Source organism: Bos grunniens, chromosome 17 (genome assembly GCF_055505025.1).
Source record: "Bos grunniens cultivar Pamir isolate PY7600 chromosome 17, Bosgru_T2T1.0, whole genome shotgun sequence".
NCBI lineage: Eukaryota > Metazoa > Chordata > Mammalia > Artiodactyla > Bovidae > Bos > Bos grunniens.
The window spans coordinates 25742053-25762622 of record NC_141181.1 but is presented as its reverse complement, the minus strand read 5'-3'; the positions used below and the strand labels follow the sequence as shown (position 1 = coordinate 25762622).

General features: G+C 36.9%; 1 pseudogene across 1 annotated transcript; it reads left to right on the top strand.

The window, feature by feature from the left end:
- Positions 1-11308: 11308 nt before the first annotated feature.
- On the top strand, positions 11309-13959 carry LOC147355126 (lipoamide acyltransferase component of branched-chain alpha-keto acid dehydrogenase complex, mitochondrial pseudogene; annotated as a pseudogene). The gene has a single exon (XR_015143945.1). The product of XR_015143945.1 is annotated as a lipoamide acyltransferase component of branched-chain alpha-keto acid dehydrogenase complex, mitochondrial pseudogene (transcript).
- Positions 13960-20570: the final 6611 nt, after the last annotated feature.

Below are 20570 nucleotides of genomic sequence, written 5' to 3'. Positions count from 1 at the left end.
AGTCAATAAAGTTCTGAAATTTGGAGTTTTCTGAGCAGTCTACAGCCACCAGCTAGCCCTAACTAGACTTAGGGCTCTAGTTACAAGGCAACACCAGCTATTTGATGGAAACTTGCTTGGACACGTATTGGTTAAGTCAGGCAGCACTACACATCATAATGTAATTTTACCTTCAAAAAAAAGTTAATATTTTTACATTTCTAAATTGCTTTATTTCATTTACTAAGTTTCCCCATTCTGCCTACTGTTTTATTTAACAACTTAATAAAACTTCTGAGGTTTTTCCTTTGGATAGGCTTTAGGGAATAATTTCTTTGTTCTACTTCCTAAGGAAGAGTTTTATGATCCAATAAGAATTATTGCTAACCTGTATTCATTCTTCAGGGAAAGAGCATATGGTCTGGTTTAATATGAAATTTAATTATTGCTAGCATTAATATGTGATGACCACTAAGAGAATAAGTCATTGAAGAAAAAAAAAAGAAAGTAAAAAAAAAAAACCTATAGGAACATTTCATCTACCTTAAAATAATGTGTATACTGAAAGCAGTTGCTCAGGTAAAGTTACTGCATCTATATTATTTTCTTTTCCTAAAACTTTATCCCCTTTGGGTGATGCTGATCTTTTTCTACCTATCTTGTCTTGCTCTAGCTTTATCCTATTATTTCCTAGACCACTTTCTCCATTCCTTTTCTTATACCTTGAAAGTATGCCTTTGAGGATTCAAACTCTAGTTTGATAGAGCATTTAGGTCACTATTCTAAGTTATATTGAATTTAATCACGGGGTCACTGGAACCAAGTAACTTTGCGGTTTCTAATCTACTAACCGCACATTTTCTCTGAGATTGGAAAGGACCAATCCTATTAGGATTTCTGACACAGAAGGTCAATAATTCTTTATTTCATCCATAATTTTATATTTTATTGTCCTACACCTCTCAAAAGTTTCACAGTTTTTGTGGAGAAAATGAAATATCCTATTACTAAACTAGATTGCCATTTTTTGTCTTCTTTATGCTATCATGGGACTTATTTTTTTTCTCCTCAATTTCATTTTCCACTTGGTAACCTGTCTTTTATCTTTTTGTCCCTAATGCTTTATATATAATATTGCACATATAATGCACATTTATTTCCAAAGTTGTATTTATTCATTTAAAAAATTTGATTTAATTAAGTGAACTGAATTTTTTTTAATGGTAAGTTTATAAACTACTTATCTAAGATGACTTTTATGTCTTTTTCATATTTTGAAAGTAATGAGCAATGATATTTTGTATTATGTTTTCAGTAATTCTATGAAAATATAAGTAAATTTAAATAAAATTAATCCATTATCAATTATTTTTTAAAGTTACATATTGGGAAATTGAAAGAATTCAATATCTAAAATGTACTTTGAAACAAATGCAGAAGTGTTTCCTGCTTTTAATTAGGAAAGTATCTTTTTATAGAAAAAGCTAGTAAGGCATAGCCTGATGTTCTGGCCAGACTGAGATGCTACTTTCTGTGACATTGGGCAAATTGTCAGGCTTAATAATTAATAATATATGCAAGGCATTTTATAGTTTAGAAAGTCTTTCAAGCAATGTACTAGAGCCTCACAAAACACTAATTAAAGAACAAATTGATAAATAGAATGTTAAATAATATGTATAAACATTATAAAACATTTTCTTAGCAAAATATTCAATAGAACTCAGGTCTGGCTTCTTATCCCATGAATTTTCAATTATGGAATGCTGTCTTATTTTAATCAAGTCAGTGACTGCTTCCAAACATATTAAAATTATATGCCATTAACAAAAACAAACAGCTACTTCATAGTGTTATTATGGGAAAAATATAAAAGAAAAAATGCAAAATTTATTTTAAAATTATAGAACACTACCTCTTCATATTTTATTTTTATTGTTCCTCCTGCTTTTTAAAAACAAATGGTCAAAATACACCAATTAAAAACAGGTATTGTGAAGATTATACAATATGAACTAACTATATTTGCTATCCACAGGCAATTTGCTTCAAACACAGTACGATGATACAGGCAATTTGAAAGTAAAGGGATGAAAGAAACATATAAACAGTGATCAAATAGGAAAATGAGTGGAAATATTAATATCAGATCAAGTAGAAACAAAGTAAATATCAGACAGAAATAGATAACATATAATGATATGAGTATAGCCATAAAAAAAGACATAGAAATTCTAAATGAATATTCACTAAAAAACAGAGCTGCAAAATATATGAAACAAATGCTTACTGACCTAAAAGAAAGGGACAAATATACAGTTATATGGAAGACAGTCTTTCTCTTCTCTGAAAATTTGCTAGAACAGCTAGACAGAAAATCAGCAAGGATGTGTAAACACAACACCACCATCAAAAAAGAGGATCCAATTGATATGTACAGAATACTTATTTATAAGTATAGAAAATTCCAGTGAAGAGGAGAACACACACATTCATTTCAGTAGCCTATGAAACTTCTCTAGTGGTTCAGATGGTAAAGAATCTGCCTGCAGTGCAGAAGACCTGGTTTCAATTCCTGAGTCAGGAAGATCCATGAAGAAGGGAAAGACAACCCACTTCAGTATTCTTGCCTGGAAAATTCCATGGACAGAGGAATCTGGCAGGCTACAATCCATGGGGATCGCAAAGAGTTGTACAACAATGAGCAATTACACATGTATGAAACATGTACCAAGATAAACCATATTCTCAACCATAGAGCAAATCTTGACAAATGTAAAAACAAAATAAAATCATGCAAAGTATGTTGTTCAGTTACCATGGAGACAAAGAAATCTGTCATTATAGATAACACAAAAATATTCAAACACATGGGCTCTAAATAATACATATCTACTTAACCTATAGGTCAAAGAAAAGTCTCAGGACTATCAAATAATCCATTGAATGGAATAAAAATGAAAATACAACAGAACAAATTTGTGAGCATAGCTCAACAAATGCTGACAAGAAATGCCACTGTTAGGGGAAAAAAGCAAATAATTGAATCAATAATTGAAGCTCTCACTTCAAGAATCTAAAAAAAGAGGAAGAAAATAAGTCCAAATCAAGCAAAAGGAAAGAAAAAAATAAACGTAAGAGCAGAAATCACCGAAATTGATAACAGAAACACAATAGATAAAAATCTATAAAACAAAGGATCGTATTTTTTAAAAGGTTAATAAATTTGAGAAACCTCTAGCAAGACTAACAAATAAAGTAAGAGAGATGACAAATACCTACTATCAGGAAGGAAACAGGGGTATCACCACATACCCTGCATATTTGACAAGAATATGGGGAGGACATAGGGGAGGACAAGATGGTGGAGGAGTAGGTGGACTTGGAGTAGTGCATCTCTCTCCATAGATACATCAGGAATACACCTTCAGACACAGAACTGCATGCAGATCACTAGCTGAGAGCAGACAGGAGTACCCGACCAGCGGAAGATAATATATAGAACCATGCAAAACTCGGTAGGATGAAGGAACTAGGGGGGAAAAACAGGAGTGTTAGTAAGACTGGACCAGCCCTTGGCAGGTAGGGGAACTGAAGCAGGGGTCTGATCCCCACATCAGGGCAATTGTCTGAGTCAGAGGAGAAACACTGAAAGCTGAAAGTGAAACAGCTGATCTGTGGCAGCCTAATAAATGCAGTCCTTGCTGCAGCCATACATACGCTGGACAGAGATGCAGGTCCCCTGGAAGGTTCAGCAGCTGGGAGCTGGAGTTTGGGGATTGTGGAGCAATCCCAGAGTGAGAGCTGCTATTGACTGCAGAGAGACAGATCGAGGGGATGTGAGGGAGGAGATTGTGGTGGGAAATGCTCATAGAGGAAAGCCAGGCAGTCAGGGAAGCAAGACTATACTGCTGAGTCACGTGTAGGAGGTGGGGCCATCACCATAGCCTCTCTTTCCCCACGTGCCAGCATTGACAGCTGAACAATAGAGAGGCTGGTCCAACAAGGGCCTCACACGCTGAACTATAGAGTAGGACCCCCACCCAGGGTGCTACTTTAAGGGACTGATGCAACGATCTACAGAATAGGTCCCCAGCCAGGGGGGGGCTCTCTATGTACCTGATGCACTGAATGATAGAGAAGGACCCTAGGGAAGGGAGCCCTCTAAGTGCCTGAATGGGTGGAGTTACGGAGAAAAACTGGCCAAAGAGGCCTTCTGATCGCCAGCTACAGGAGGCTCAAAAGAAGACTCTGATAGGGCCGTAACTCCTGCAGTGGAGGCATCCATGTCCCTGGACATTTGGAGCCACCAGAGTCCCTGCAAGCCAAGCAGCTGCACCACCTTCAAGCTTATTCTCACTGGAGCAGAGCTACCACAGGCAAAAAAGTCTTGCATCTATGTGCACAGGGTCGCTTTGGTCGTGTTCAACTCTGTGACCCGGTAGACTGTGGCCTGCCAGGCTTCTCCATCAAGGGGATGCTTCAGGCAAGAATACTGGAGTGTATTGGCCAATACTGGTTGCCATATCCTTCTACAACAATATATTTCCTGCTGCCCTGACCATCAACTTCCTTGAATACCTGGTGCTGCCAGAACCACTGCAACCCAAGCAGCTGAACCACCTCCACACCTGACCCTCACAGGGGCAAACCCAAGCCCTCCAGGGCAGCCTCAGGAGCAAACCCCAGTGGACGACCCACATGCAGAGGTGGAAATAAAACCACAATTGAAACCCAGGGGCAGTGTGGCTAAGGAAGAAGACCAAAGCCTTCCCACCAGCTGTACAAGCTGCAGATTAAATCCACACTATCAACTAGGCAAACTCTGTGTCTATGGAATATATAAAAGGACACTGAGAGCTCTCAAAAGAAAACACACAGTTCTGATAGCTGTGGACATGGGAGGCAAGAACACACAGGAGTAGGACCAGATGAGAATCTGAGCTGCCCCCACACCAGGTCCAGAGATCAGCACAGTGCTGGAGGGCATCCTACGGAGGGGAGGTGGGCTGTGACTCCCAGCAAGGGAAAGGACTCTGACAGCAGTGATGCAAGAAAAACATTTATTATTCTTATGTTTTGAATTGTTCTGTAGATTCTTTTGGATATTTTTTCCCTCCCCCCACCCTCTTTGTTGTAGTTGTTGATTTTATTGGCACTATGAAATCTAATAAAGCTTTTGACCTTTTTTTTTTTCCTCAGTCACATGTTTTATTGTTATAAACTTCTGCCTCTATGTTGGGCTTTTGCAGTTCTGTAGCATTTTCCTTCTTTTTTCTCTCTCTCTTTTTTAATTTTTAACTTTTTAAACTTATTATTATTTTTTCTACATTTACTCTTTTTTTTCTTTTCCTACTGTTCTTTTCCCCATGCATTTATTCTTTAATTCATATAAATATTCTTTATCTACTTCTATTTAACTTTGAGTGCCTATTATTTCTTTCTTTTCTTTCTTTCCTTTCCTCACCACATTATTTGTTAGTTTTATTTTCATAGCTGTATTTACCACATGGCAGTTTGCATTAGTTTTGTTTTCCAGTTTGTGCTATTGTTAGTTTTGTTGTTAACTAGTAGATATAATTTTTTATTTCCTTTGTTCACTGGATCAACCTATTGTACTTTATTTGTTGTTGTTGGACTGCTTTGATTTTGTTTATGGGTGTATATGTATATGTGTATATTCAGTCACATTTTTGATTATTGTTTTAAACCTCTACCTCTATATTGGCCTTTTGCAGTACTATGGAGTTTTCCTCTATTTTTTTTTCAACATTTTTTCTTTCTTCTTCCTTTTCTTTTTTTCCTTTTCTCTTTTTTTAATTTTAATTTTTAATTTTTTAAACCTATTATATTTTTTCTACATTTATTCCTTTGTTTGCCTTTCCTACTGTTCATTTTCCCTTTGCAGTTAATCCTTAATGTATATAAATTTTCTTCATGTACCTCTATTTAACTTTGCATATCTATTCTTTCTTTCTTTTCTTTCTTTCCTTTCCTCTCAACATATGTCTTAGTTTTATTTTCTTTGCTTTATTCCCCACTTGGCACCTTGCTTTAGTTTTGTTTTCTAGCTTATGCTTTAGTTAGTTTTGTTCTTAAGTGGTAAATATAATTTTTGAATTCCTTTGTTTGCCAGGTCAATCTACTGTATTTTATTCTTGTTGGACTGTTTCAACTTTGCTTATAGGTGTATATGTATATATTCCATTATTTTAATTATTATTTGCCTGATATTGTAACTTCCATTTGTCTGGTGTTCCTCTTTGGTTTCTTGTTTTGGGGTATTTTTTAAATCTCACTTAATGCCATAACAAACCACTTGTGGAATCTTGGTTTGTCACCAGAGATCAAGCCCTAAGCCTATGGAATGGGATCACTGACACCAAGACCCTAGACTGTCAGAGAACTAACCCTAGGGAGCATCAAATAGTGAGAACTCACACAAAGGAAACCACTTGAATATAAGATGTGGCATCACCCAACCACCAGTGGCACCCTGTGCAGGATACCTCATCAAACAACAAACAAAAAACAAATACATACCCAATCATCAGCAGACAGGATTACCACTTCACTCAGCCTTTCCCCTCAGAGAAAAAACAAACAAGCAAAAAACTCAGCACAAATCTCAGCCTATATGAAGCATACATAAATCACTGGACCAAACTTAGGAGGGCAGAAACCAAAAGGAAGAAAGAATTCAACCTTGAAGCTTGGGGAAAAGAGACCTCAAATACAGTAAGTTAAAAAAAATAATGAAAAGGCAGATAAATACTACAAAAATGAAGGAACAAATTAGAAACACAGAAGTCCAAATAACTGAAGAAGAAATATGCAAACTACCTAAAAAAGAATTCAGAATAATGATAGTAAAGACTATCAAAAACCTTGAAAACAAAATGGAGAAAATGCAAGAATCAATTAACAAAGACCTAGAAGAATTAATGGAGAAGGCAATGGCACCCCACTCCAGCACTCTTGCCTGGAAAATCCCATGGATGGAGGAGCCTGGTGGGCCGCAGTCCATGGGGTCGCTAAGAGTCGGACAAGACTGAGTGACTTCACTTTCACTTTTCACTTTCATGCATTGGAGAAGGAAATGGCAACCCACTCCAGTGATCTTGCCTGGAGAATCCCAGGGACGGGGGAGCCTGGTGGGCTGCCATCTATGGGGTCGTACAGAGTTGGACAAGACTGAATCGACTTAGCAGCAGTAGCAGAAGAATTAAAGAATGAACATACAGAGACAATACAGTTAATGAAACTAACAATACTCTAGAAGGAATCAATAGAATATCTGAAGCAGAAGAACAAATCAGTGAGTTGGAAGATAAAATGGTGGAAATAAATTCTGAAGAGCAGAATAAAGTAAAATGAAGGAAAAGAATGGAGGATAATTTCAGAGACCTCTGGGAAAATGTCAAATTCACCAACACTCAAATTATAGGGGTCTCAGAAGAAGAATAGAAAAAGAAAAGGTACGTGAAAATTTTTGAGGAGATTATAGTTGAACCCACTTCAGACCTAAAGACACAAATAGACTGAAAGTGAGAGGATGGAAAAATATATTCCATGCAAATGGGAAGCAAAAGAAAGCTGGAGTAGCAATCCTCGTATCAGACAAATAGACCTTAAAATAAAGAAGATTTCAAGAGATAAGGAAGGACACTACATAATGATCAAGGGATCAATCCAAGAGGAAGACATAACAATTGTAAGGAAGAAAAGGGGATGACAGAGGATGAAATGGCTTGATGGCATCACCAACTTGATGGACATGAGTTTGTGTGAACTCTGGGAGCTGGTGATGGACAGGGAGGCCTGGTATGCTGTGATTCATGGGGTTGCAAAGAGTCGGACATGACTGAGCAATTGAACTGAACTGAACTGATGCACCCAACATAGGAGCACCTCAACACATAAGACAAACACTAACACACATAAAAGGAGAAATTGACAGTAGCACAATAATAGTAGGAAACTTTAACACCCACTCACACCAATCGACAGATCATCAAAACAGAAAATTAATAAGGAAACACAAGTCTTAAATAATACATTAGATGATATCTTCAGGACATTCCAAATGCATAAGAATGCACCTTCTTCTCAAGGGCACATGGGACATTCTCCAGAATAGACTACATCTTGGGTCACAAATCAAACCTCAGTAAAATTTAAGAAAATTGAAATTGTATCAAGCATCTTCTCTGATCACAACACTGTAAGACTAGATATCAATTACAAGGAAAAAAAAAACTAAGAAACACAAACACATGGAGACTAAACAACCCACTTCTAAATAACCAACAGATTATTGGAGAAATCAAAAGGGAAATCGAAACACTTCTGGAAACAAATTACAATGAAAACATGACAACTGAAAACCTATGGAATGCAGCAAAAGCAGTTCTAAGAGGGAAGTTTACAGCAATATAATCCTACATCAAGAAACAAGAAAAATATCAAATAGCCTAACTTTGCACCTAAAACAACTGGAAAAAGAAGAACAAAAACCCCCCAAAAGTAGTAGAAGAAATCATAAAGTTCAGAGCAAAAATAAATTAAAAAAGAAATGAAAGAAATTATGGAAAATATTAATAAAAATAAAATCTGATTCTTTGGGAAGACAAACAAAATTGACAAAACTTTAGCCAGACTCATCAAGTAAAAAAGAGAGGAGAATCAAATCAACAAAATTAGAAATGACAAAGGAGAGGTTACAACAGATAATGCAAAAATATAAAGGATTACAAGAGACTATTAAGAACAACTATATGGCAATGAAATGGATAATCTGGAAGAAATGGACAGATTCTTAGAAAAGTTCAAACTTCCAAGACTGAACCAGGAAGGAAGAGAAATGATGGACAACCCAATTACAAGCACTGAATTGAAGCTGTGATCAAAAATGTCCCAAAAACCAAAAGCCCAGGACCAGATGGCTCCACAGGAGAATTCTATCAAACATTTAGAGAAGAGCTAATGCCTATACTTCGAAAACCCTTTCAAAAAATTACAGAGGAAGGAACACTTTCAGACTCATTCTATAAGGCCACTGTCACCCCGATACCAAAACCAGGCAAAGACAACACAAAAAGAAAACTACAGACCTAAATCACTGGTGAATATAGATGCAAAAATCCTCAACAAAATTTTAGCAAACAGAATTCAGCAACACATCATAAAACTTATACACTATAATCAAGTTGGGTTTATTCCAGGGATACAAGGATTCTTCAATATATGGAAATCAATCAATGTGACACACCATATTAATAAATTGAAAGATAAAAAACCATATGATCATCTCAATAGATGCAGAAAAAGCCTTTGACAAAATTCAGCACTCATTTATGTTTAGAACTCTTCAAAAAATGGACATAGAAGGAACCTACCTCAAGATAGTAAAGACCTTATATGATAAACCTACAGCAAACATTATTCTCAATGGTGATAAGCTGAAAGCATTCCCCCTAAGATCAGGAACAAGACAAGGATATCTGCTTTCACCACCATTATTCAACATATTTCTGGAAGTTCTAGCTACAGCAATCAGAGAAGAAAAATAAATAAAAGGAAGCCAGATCAGAAAAGAAGAAGTAAAGCTCTCACTGTTTGCAGATGACATGATACTACACATAGAAAACCCTAAAGATAGTATCAGAAAATTACTAGAGCTAAAGTAATGCTCAAAATTCTCCAAGCCAGGCTTCAGCAATACGTGAACTGTGAACTTCCTGATGTTCAAGCTGGTTTTAGAAAAGGCAGAGGAACCAGAGATCAAATTGCCAATATCCGCTGGATCATAGAAAAAGCAAGAGAGTTCCAGAAAAACATCTATTTCTGCTTTATTGACTAGGCCAAAGCCTTTGACTGTGTGGATCACAATAAACTGTGGAAAATTCTGAAAGAGATGGGAATACCAGACCACCTGATCTGCCTCTTGAGAAATTTGTATGCAGGTCAGGAAGCAACAGTTAGAACTGGACATGGAACAACAGACTGGTTCCAAATAGGAAAAGGAGTTTGTCAAGGCTGTATATTGTCACCCTGTTTATTTAACTTCTATGCAGAGTACATCATCAGAAACGCTGGACTGGAAGAAACACAAACTGGAATCAAGATTACCGGGAGAAATATCAATAACCTCAAATATGCAGGTGACATCACCCTTATGGCAGAAAGTGAAGAGGAACTCAAAGGCCTCTTGATGAAAATGAAAGTGGAGAGTGAAAAAGCGGGCTTAAAGTTCAACATTCAGAAAATGAAGATCATGACATCCGGTCCCAACACTTCATGAGAAATAGATGGGGAAACAGTGGAAACAGTGTCAGACTTTATTTTTCTGGGCTCCAAAATCACTACAGATGGTGACTGCAGCCATGAAATTGAAAGACGCTTACTCCTTGGAAGGAAAGTTATGACCAACCTAGATAGCATATTCAAAAGCAGAGACATTACTTTGCCAACAAAGGTTCGTCTAGTCAAGGCCATGGTTTTTCCAGTGGTCATGTATGGATGTGAGAGTTGGACTGTCAAGAAAGCTGAGCGCTGGAGAATTGATGCTTTTGAACTGTGGTGTTGGAGAAGACTCTTGAGAGTCCCTTGGAGTACAAGGAGATCCAACCAGTCCATTCTGAAGGAGATCAGCCCTGAGATTTCTTTGGAAGGAATGATGCTAAAGCTGAAACTCCAGTACTTTGGCCACCTCATGCAAAGAGTTGACTCATTGGAAAAGACTCTGATGCTGGGAGGGATTGGGGGCAGGAGGAGAAGGGGATTACAGAGGATGAGGTAGCTGGATGGCATCAATGACTTGATGGACATGAGTCTGTGTGAACTCCAGGAGTTGGTGATGAACAGGGAGGCCTGGCGTGCTGCGATTCATGGGGTCGCAAAGAGTCGGACACGACTGAGCAACTGATCTGATCTGATTCAGTGAATTTAGCAAAGTTGCAGGATACAAAATCAATACACACAAATCACTTGCATTTCTATATACTAACAATGAAAAATCAGAAAGAGCAATTAAGGAATCAATCCCATTCACCATTACAACAAAAAATTAAATATCTGGGAATAAACTTACCTAAGGAGACAAAAGAATTGTACACAGAAAATTATAAGACATTAGTGGATATTGTCACCCTGTTTATTTAACTTATATGCAGAATATATCATGAGAAATGCTGGGCTGGAAGAAGCACAAGCTGGAAATAAGATTGCCAGGAGAAATATCAATAACCTCAGATATCCATATGACACCACCCTTATGGCAGAAAGTGAAGAGGAACTAAAAAGCCTCTTGATGAAAGTGAAAGAGGAGACCTGGAGCCGGGCTGCGGGGCAGCTGATTTGTGTCCGCTACTTTCAAACATGTGGTAATGTTCATGTTTTGAAGCCAAAATATGTGTGTTTCTTTGGTTATCCTCCATTCAAGTACAGTCATCCACATCAGTGGCTAAAAACAACTGCTGCTCTCCAGGGACAGATTGTTCAGTTCAAACTCTCAGACATTGGAGAAGGTATTAGAGAAGTAACTGTTAAAGAATGATTCAGAAGAAGATGTTGTTGAAACCCCTGCTGTGTCCCATGATGAACACACACACCAAGAGATAAAGGGCCAGAAAACACTGGCGACTCCTGCAGTTCGTCGCCTTGCAATGGAAAACAATATTAAGCTGAGTGAAGTTATTGGCTCAGGAAAAGATGGCAGAATACTTAAAGAAGATATTCTCAACTATCTGGAAAAGCAAACAGGAGCTATACTTCCTCCTTCACCAAAAGCTGAAATTATGCCACCTCCACCAAAACCAAAAGACAGAACTATTCCTATTCCAATATCAAAGCCTCCAGTGTTCATAGGCAAAGACAGAACCGAACCCGTGAAAGGCTTTCACAAAGCAATGGTCAAGACCATGTCTGCAGCCCTGAAGATACCTCATTTTGGGTATTGTGATGAGGTTGACCTTACTGAACTGGTTAAGCTACGAGAAGAATTAAAACCCATTGCTTTTGCTCGTGGAATTAAACTTTCCTTTATGCCCTTCTTCTTAAAAGCTGCTTCCTTGGGATTACTACAGTTTCCTATTCTTAATGCTTCTGTGGATGAAAACTGCCAGAACATAACATACAAGGCTTCTCATAACATTGGAATAGCGATGGATACAGAGCAGGGCTTGATTGTACCTAATGTGAAAAACGTTCAGATCCGCTCCATATTTGAGATTGCCACTGAATTGAACCGCCTCCAGAAACTGGGCTCTGCGGGTCAGCTCAGCACTAATGACCTTATAGGAGGAACGTTCACTCTTTCCAACATTGGATCAATCGGTGGTACCTATGCCAAACCAGTGATACTTCCACCTGAAGTGGCAATTGAGGCCCTGGGAACAATTAAGGCCCTTCCCCGATTTAACGAGAAAGGGGAAGTCTGTAAGGCCCAGATAATGAATGTGAGCTGGTCGGCTGATCACAGAATTATCGATGGTGCTACAGTGTCACGCTTCTCTAATTTGTGGAAATCCTACTTAGAAAACCCAGCTTTTATGCTACTAGATCTGAAATGAAGATTGATCAGACATCCTTGAACTTTCTGAGCTTCCAAAGAACGCGAAGAGCCCAGCTGTGCAGCACACGTTCCTCATTGCAGTTTGTATTGTAAATGACTTGTAACATATGATTATGGTTCCGAGGCACAAAGTGGATCAATTGTTGTGTTAGGCTTTTACTGAAAAGGAATAATGGTGTACTAGTTCTCCCAGGTCTGTCACATTTTATAGGTCACAGTATAACTTCTTAATATGGTGCTGAGGTCTTTGTGTCCATGGATTGAAACTGGCAGGAACAACACAGTGAATATTACTGAGACAGACAGCCATATACAGTATTTGCCCTGTTTTCTCTCTCTCTCTCTATTTTTAAATTTTATTTTAAACTGACTCTTAATGAAACTTAGAGAGTTTCATTATACTTAGTTGGGAAAAGGAATTTATATGCAAATATATTTTCTATTTCCCCACAATAATGCAAATTATTTTATGAAGTAAGTGCAATTACATTAACCTTTTAAGATACCCAGATTCTGTAGCTATTATCATCTGTAAATGTCTTATTTGTATAAAGTAATGTCTTTTAAAAGTGAAAATTATAAGCTTATCTTAAAATGTCCAATTATAGTTTTGTAACCTATAAGGCCATTGAAAGTATTTGTTTAAAGTGGATAAACTTTTAGAATTTTGGTAATGTTTTAGTGTTTTATTGGGAGAAATTTCACTTTTACAACCTTGCTTCAATGTGAGGAAGGTACTTGAAATGTACCAGTCACTGACATTGTCTTACATTGAGAAATCCATTACCTTTTAATTTTATTTTTATAAATAAAATTATATTTTTATTTTATAATTAAAGTAAAAGTTAAAGTAAATTTCTTGGTCTTCAGCTAAAAAGGATAGACTAAGAAATTAGAGTCTGTTCCGTTCTCCATATCCTGAGAAGGAATTTGAATCAGGGGAGAGAGAAGACTAATGGGTAATTATGGACATTAAAATAAAATAATACATTTTGCACAGAAATAAAGGTATCCTCATGATCATTTTTTAAGAAGCCCACTTGAATCAGAAAGTCAGGTTGTTTCTGATATTATCTAAGTGAATCCTGTTGTTCAAGTGAAGTTTTGTGACAGAAAAAGTTGTTTTAATGTCTTTTTGATTTTTTTCAAAATGGAAATCATGTGTAAGTCACAAAATAATGGGTCTAATGAATGTTATTCTTTTTAAAATTCAGATAATATGAAGACTTGCAAAGAAAATAAAATCATCCATAATCCTACCACTATTAACAGTTAGATCAAGGTATCTGTATACATGGCTGTTCTTTTTATGAAAATGAGATCGTGCTGGATCTATTATTTTATAATTTGATTTTTAATTTAACATTATATTATCAGTCAATAAACGATTCCATATTATATTATAATCCTTAAAAAGAAAAAAAAAAAAAAGAAAGTGAAAGAGGAGAGTGGAAAAGTTGGCTTAAAGCTCAACATTCAGATAATTAAGGTCATTGCATCCAGTTCCATCACTTCATGGCAAATAGATGGGGAAACAATGGAAACATTGGGTGACTTTATTTTTTGGGTCTCCACAATCACTGCAGATGGTGATTGCAGCCATGAAATTAAAAGATGCTTACTCCTTGGAAGGAAAGTTATGACCAACCTAGATAGCATATTCAAAAGCAGAGACATTACTTTCCCAACAAAGTTCTGTCTAGTCAAGGCTATGGTTTTTCAAGTGGTCATGTGAGAGTTGGACTGTGAAGAAAGCTGAGTGCTGAAGAATTGATGCTTTTGAACTGTGGTGTTGGAGAAGACTCTTGAGAGTCCCTTGCACTGCAAGGAGATCCAACCAGTCCAACCTAAAGGAGATCAGTCCTGGGCGTTCATTGGAAGGACTGATGCTGAAGCTGAAACTCCAATACTTTGGCCACCTCATGCAAAGAGTTGACTCATTGGAAAAGACTCTGAGGCTGGGAGGGATTGGGGGCAGGAGGAGAAGGGGATGACAGAGGATGAGATGGCTGGATGGCATCACTGACTCAATGGACATGAGTTTGTGCAAACTCTGGGAGTTGGTGATTGACAGAGAGGCCTGGCATGCTGCAATTCATAGGGTCGCAAAGAGTCAGACACGACTGAGTGACTGAACTGAACTGAAATGAAAGTAATCAAAGATGACATAAATAGATGGAGAGATATTCTGTGTGCCTGGGTAGGAAGAATCAATATTGTGAAAATGACTGTACTAACAAAAGCAACCTACAGATTCAATGCAATCCCTATCAAATTACTGATGGCATTTTTCACAGAACTAGAACAAAAAATTTCACAACTATATGGAAACACAAAAGACCCCTAAGCCATAGAAGTCTTGAGAAAGAAGAATGGAGCTGGAGGGATCAACCTTCCTGACTTCAGATTATACTACAAAGCTACAGTCATCAAGACAGTATGATACTGGCAGAAAAAACAGAAATATAGATGAATGTAAAAAGATATGAAGCCCAGAAATAAACCCACACACCTATGGGTACCTTATGTTTGACAAAGGAGGCAAGAATATACAATGGGGCAAAGATAACCTCTTCAATAAATGGTGCTGGGAAAACTGGACAGCTACATGTAAAATAATGAAATTAGAACACTTTTTAACAGCATACACAAACATAAACTCAAAATGGATTAAAAATCTAAATGTAAGACCAGAAACTATAAAACTCTTAGAGGAAAAGATAGGCAGAACACTAGATGACATAAATCAAAGAAAGATCCTCTATGACCCACCTCCTAGAGTAATGGTAATAAAAACAAAAGTATGCAAGTGGGACCTGATTAAACTTAAAGGCTTTTGCACAGGAAAGGAAACTAAGCAAGGTGAAAAGACAACCCTCAGAATGGGAGAAAATAGCAAATGAAACAACTGACTAAGGATTAATTTCCAAAATATACAAGCAGCTTATACAACTCAATACTAGAAAAACAAAGAAACTAATCAAAAAGCGGGGAAAAGACTTACACAAACATTTCTCCAAGAAGACATACAGATGGCTAAGAAACACATGAAAAGATGCTCAAACTCACTCATTATTCAGTTCAGTTCAGTTCTGTCACTCAGTCGTGTCCGACTTCTTGCAACCCCATGAATCGCAGCATGCCAGGCCTCCCTGTCCATCACCAACTCCCAGAGTTCACTCAAACTCACATCCATCGAGTCGGTGATGCCATCCAGCCATCTCATCCTCTGTCGTCCCTTTTCTTCCTGCCTCCAATCCCTCCCAGCATCAGAGTCTTTTCCAATGAGTCAACTCTTCGCATGAGGTGGCCAAAGTACTGGAGTTTCAGCTTTAGCATCAGTCCTTCCAAAGAACACCCAGGGCTGATCTCCTTTAGAATGGATGGGTTGGATCTCCTTGGATTATTAGAGAAATGCAAATCAAAAGTACAATGAGATATCACCTCACACCAGTCAGAATGGCCATCATCAAAAAATCTACAAACAATAAATTCTAGATAAGGTGTGGAGAAAAGGGAAGGCTTTTGCACTGTTGGTGGGAATGTAAATTGATACAGCCACTATGGAAGATGGTATGGAAATTCCTTAAAAAATTAGGAATAAAACCACCATATGACCCGGAAATCCCAGTCCTAGGCATATACCCTGAGGAAACCAAAATTGAAAAAGACTCATGTATCCCATCATTCAGTTCAGTTCAGTCGCTCAGTAGTGTCCGACTCTTTGCAACCCCTACTGCAGCATGCTAGGCTTCCCTGTCCATCACCAACTCCTGGAGCTTGCTCAAACTCATGTCCATTGAGTCGGTGATGCCATCCAACTATCTCATCCTCTGTCGTCCCTTCTCCTCCTGTTTTCAGTCTTTACCAGCATCAGGGTCTTTTCCAATGAGTCAGTTCTTCAAATCAGGGGGCCAACGTATTTGAGTTTCAGCTTCAGCATCAGTACTTCCAATGAATATGCAGGACTGATTTCCTTTAGGATGGACTGGTTGGATCTCCTTGCAATTCAAGGGACTCTCGAGTCTTTTTCAACACCACAGTTAAATTCTTTGGCGCTCAGCTTTCTTTATGGTCCAACTCTCACATCCATACATGACTACTAGAAAACCACAGCTTTGACTAGACAGAACTTTGACAGCAAAATAATGTCTTTGCTTTTCAATATGCTGTCTAGGTTGGTCATAGCTTTTCTTCCAAGGAGCAAGTGTCTTTTATTTCATGGCTGCAGTCACTACCAGCAACGATTTTGTAGCCCCCATAACTAAAGTCTGTCACTGTTTCCATTATTTCCCCATCTATTTGCCATGAAGTCAATGGGACCAGAGGTCATGATCTTAGTTTTCTGAATGTTGAGTTTTAAGCCAACTTTTTCATTCTCCTCTTTCACTTTCATCAAGAAGCTCTTTTGTTCTTCTCTGCTTTCTACCATAAGGGTGGTGTCATCTGTGTATTTGAGATTGCTGATATTTCTCCCAGCAATCTTGATTCTAGCTTTGCTTCATCCAGCCCAGCATTTTACATCAGGTACTCTGCATATAAGTTAAATGAGCAGGGTGACAATATACAGCCTTGATGTATTCCTTTCCCAATTTAGAGCCAGTTTCTTGTTCCAAGTCCAACTTTAACTGTTCCCTTTTGATCTGCATACAGATTTCTCTGGAGGGAGGTAAGGTGGTCTGGTATTCTCATCTCTTTAAGAATTTTCCAGAGTCTGTTGTGATCCACGCAAGGATTTGGTGTAATCAATAAAGCCAAAGTAGATGTTTTCCTGGAATTCTCTCGCTTTTTTCAATGAACCAATGGATGTTGGCAATTTGATCTTTGGTTTCTCTGCCTTTTCTAAATCCAGCTTGAATATCTGGAAGTTCACAGTTCACATACTGTTGAAGCCTGGCTTGGAGAGTTTTGAGCATTACTTTGCTAGCATGTGAGATAAGTGCAATTATGCAGTAGTTTTAACATTCTTTGGCATGGCTTTTCTTTGGGAGTGGAATGGAAACTGACCTTTTCCAGTCCTGTGGCCACTGCTGAGTTTTCCAAATTTGCTGGCATATTGAGTGCAGCACTTTCACAGCATCATCTTTTAGGATTTGAAATAGCTCAACTGGAATTCCATCATGTCCACCAGCATCTCATAGTGATGCTTCCTAAGGGCCACTTGACTTTGAATTCCATGATGTCTAGCAGCACTATTTACAACAGCTAGAACATGGAAGCAGCCTAGATGTGCATCAATAGATGAATGGATAAAGAAGTTATAATACATATAAACAATGGAATATTACTCAGCCATAAATGGAATGCATTTGAGTCAGTTCTAATGAGGTAGATGAACATAGAATCTATTATACAGAGTGAAGTAAGTCAGAAAGAGTAAGATAAATATTGTATTCGAATGCATATATACTGAATCTAGAAAAATGGTACTGAAGAATTTATTTACAGGGGAGCAATGGAGAAACAGACATAGAGAATAGACTTTTGGACATGGGGAGAGGGCAAGAGAGGGTGAGATGAATTAAATAGTAACATGGAAACTTACATTACTATATGTAAAATAGATAGCCAATGGGAATTTACTGTATGTCTCAGGAAACTCAAACAGGGGCTCTGTATCAACCTAGAGGGGTTGGATGGGGAGGGAGATGGGAGGCAGGTTCAAAAGGGAGGGGATATATGTATACCTATGGCTGATTCATGTTGAGGTTTGACAGAAAATAGAAAAATTCTGTAAAGCAATTATCCTTCAATAAAAAATAAAATTTAAAAAATGCTACATACATGAATGTGATAAATCAAACAAAATGGGGCAACTCTTTGAATACAAACTATCACAATTCACTCAATAAGAAATTGATACAATGAGTAGTCCTACAGCTTTTAATTAAATTGAGTCTTTAATTAAAACAATCCCAATGTCATTTTTAATTAAAAGCACAAAGCCCATATGGTTTTGCAAAAAACTATGAACAAACGTTTAAAGAATTAACATAAATTATACACAAATCCCTTTCACAAAACTGGTGGTGAAATATTTCCCACTTTATATTATGATGCTAGCATTATCCTGATATCAAAACCAGACAAAACCACTACAATATCAAACAAAGTCCCCTAATTTTAATATTAAAATAAAGTAAGAAACAAGAGCAAATACTTTTAAATATTAAAATATTTGGAAGTTTAAAAATATATTTCTAAAAACTGTCTCCAATGTCTCTTTTTGATGCTGATGCAGAAAATTCTAAGAAATACTTAAAAATTAACTGTGATTGTATTAAAAATAATAAGTACATTTATAATTATACAAGACATGTGGTCATTACATAAAAGCCTAATGTAGTCCATAACCAAAAATTAACAATTTTATAATCAAATAAAAACATTTATAACAGCACCATAAATTATAACATTCATATGAATAAATTTAATGATATATGAACAAGTCCTCTCCACTGTAAACTAGAAGTTTCCAATAGAATACAACCTACACTTATACTCTGATTTAATTATTTCAGTCCTATGTATTTACCTGAACAAAACAAAAAACACCACCATCACTATCACAAAAACAAAACAAAAAGACATTCTCAGATACATAAAGACCCAAGTTCATGCCAGCAGCCATATGACTGCCTACAAATTCTACTGGGAGAAGTAAACCAGAAACAAGAAATTAATTAAAATAAAATTTTGTGGTAAGAAAATGATAGAGGAACTTACACATGAAGGCCACTGAATCAGTTTAACATATAATTAAGAGAGCAGAACTAGATATTTTAGGCACAAAACATCATCTGAGTTTTAAAATATTTACAAACAAAATTTACTCTTTAAAAGATTAACAGCTTTGTTAATTCTATTTAAATTTTAAGTGAATATTGTATAAGATATATATTACCAAAAATGGACATTTTTGAAGGAAATAATCCCAATCTCTTTTCCAACTCTTTACTTTCCTTTATATGTTTTTCTCCAGGGTTTACTTTACACATTTAATTTATCACAATCTTCTTCAGATTTGATTACAGTGAGATATACTAACTTGATTACAATGAGATATAGAAGTGTTACTCCTTTATAACCCTGTTTCCTGTTCTTCCTATCAGGACAATTTGTGTATACAATCACATATCTAATTATGTTACATATAAAATAACATGCAAATTATCTATGTACCTATACCTGGGTATATATGTGTGTACGCTAAGTTGCTTCAGTTTTGTCCTACTCTTTGAGATCCTAGGGACTATAGCTCACCAGGCTCCTCTGTCCATGGGATTGTCCAAGCATGAATACAGGAGTGGGTTGCCATGTGTATAAGTATATATGCAACATATTTATATAGTGTATACATTACATCTACATGTTACAATATATTGCTAAAATTTTTTGTTTGTGTATTTTATGTCTAGTAAATCAATTAGAAAAAGAAAGGGAACTAAGCATATATTTATAAATTTTTATATTTACCTTATATCATTTCTGATTTTATTTATTTGTTCTTGTGGGTTCAAAATACCATTCAGTATCTATCATTAGATAGATTATAGTATCCAATTATAATTCTGCTCCCATTAACTTCTTTGTGAGTTTAAGTAAATAAGTGTTAGTTGCTCAGTCATGCCCTACTCTTTGTGACCCCATGGACTGCAGCCCACCAGGCTCCTCTGTCCATGAGATTTTCCAGGCAAGTATTCTGGAGTCCTTGCGACCCTATGGACTGCAGCCCACGAGGCTCCTCTGTCCATATGATTTTCCAGGCAAGGATACTGGAGTGGGTTGCCATTTCCTTCTCCAAGGGATCTTCCCAACCCAGGGATCGAACCCGGGTCTCCTGTACTTCAGGCAGATTCTTTATCGACTGAGCTACAAGGGAAGCCCTCTTTGTGAGCTTACTGTCAAATATTATGTTTCCTTTTGTTATAGAACCAAGAATATAGTTCTACACATATGTTTATCCAATTCTGGTTTATCTAAGATAAGAAAAGGGAGAACAAAAATGCATTTATAC